Raw genomic sequence first — 1,785 nt, forward strand, 5'->3', positions numbered from 1 at the left:
AGAATCAAATCAAATGGAGCTCAAACTATGAAAGAAACAAGAATCGTTTACTAATCTGGACTAAAGCCAAATTTTACAATACCAAAATCATGTTCAAGTTGGCTAAACAGAAAGAGGGCTTCGAGATGAAGATCTAGGCGCTTGTTTCATCTAATTTGGATAAACGAGCTAAAAGATATACTAGAACAAAGATCAGGGCAGAAACCACGATCAGAAATAATGGCTGAAAACCCCTGGAAAAAAAGACGAGACGAACAGGCTAACGAACGAACGTTCGTTGTCTGCGACTAACTGACGAACAACGTTCGTTAAAACAAACGTACGGACGAATGTACGGACGAACGTCCGCTAATTAACTAAACCAAAAAAACAAACCGATCTATTCTAAAAAAACAGATCTAGGTTTCTAAAAAACAAATGGTTGTCTGAGAAAAACCAAAACGGCGGTGGCGGCGGCATCTACCTCCGGCGAGTGGCAACGGTGGCGGCGGGATCGGTGGCGGCGGCGGCGACTCCGACGGGAGGGCGGCGGCGGCAGCGGCTAGCGACGGCTGCGCGAAGTGGCGGCGGCGGCGCTAGGGTTTCGGGCAGGGCTAGCGGCGCTGGGGGCTATTGGGCCTCGCCCTTTAAAGTCCGGCCGGGGCGGAGTCCGGCTCAGGCACGGCCCGTTAAGTCGGTGCGTTTTTTTTTCTTTTTAAAAAAAACTGACGTAGAAAAACAAACAAAAAAAATGTTAAACGAAGTCCAAAAATCCTGAAATAAATTTTCACGGTCCTCTAATAATATTGCGGACAAAGTGAACATTTATTTGGGTTACTAATGCAATTTTGAAAAACGTATTTTTTTCTAATTCAAATAAAATAGCAATAAAAATCCAAATAAAATTCTTATTTGATTTTAACATTTTTCCTCCAATATTTCTTTTATTTTGGAGAAGTCATTTTATCCCCTCTCTTTTGTTTTGACATTGAAAATATTTGAAGAGAAAATGATTAAAACCAAATTGATCCTTCTTTCAATATTTGAGAAAACTTAAATATGAAAAATAAACGAAATCCTCAATTCTCTCCGTGGGTCCTTGAGTTGCTTACAATTTCTAGAATCAACCAAAATGCAATAAAATATGATATGCAATTATGATCTATGTATAACATTCCAAATTGGAAAATTTGGGATGTTACAACAACCAAATTGAAATATTCCCTTTTAGCAATATACAATTGTGCTCAACCAAAAAAAAATATGTAGACATGCCCATCGTTGAAATATTATATTGTTGCCTAATTGTTCGTACTTGTTGTACAGGAGGGTTTACCTTGTGGTGGCCTCATGCTCGCCTTTTGAGACAGAAATCTCATCAGCAAACTCGACACGTGTAACAGTCGCCTGCAACCACGCTCGCCTTGTCAGAGCATCTGCTCTTCGCTGCTCAAGATCGCTTCCACCTAGAGGGTCTAGTTGCTAGCCGCGCTCCCTTGAATGGAGGCTTGCCTTCACATTCTTCATGAATGACAGAGTGGTTGCAGCAAAGTGGCACTTGCAGAGGAACAACGGCGCGCGCCAGCAGAACACGAGAGTTTTGTTAAATACATAATTACCACAAAAAACCAACATAAAGGATGTTTTGTTGCAATCAGGGGGGTCTAGTGGTGAACCTTCCTTGATGCACTACTTTCCCATGGTTTTAAAATTTTATAAACAATGTAAACTATTTAAAGAAACTCACCTCCCTTTAATATTAAGAAAGGAAATAAAGGAAAAGAGGTTGTACGTTGCAACAGGGGA

The sequence above is a fragment of the Triticum dicoccoides genome, chromosome 2B (genome assembly GCF_002162155.2).
Source record: "Triticum dicoccoides isolate Atlit2015 ecotype Zavitan chromosome 2B, WEW_v2.0, whole genome shotgun sequence".
NCBI classification, from domain to species: Eukaryota; Viridiplantae; Streptophyta; class Magnoliopsida; order Poales; family Poaceae; genus Triticum; species Triticum dicoccoides.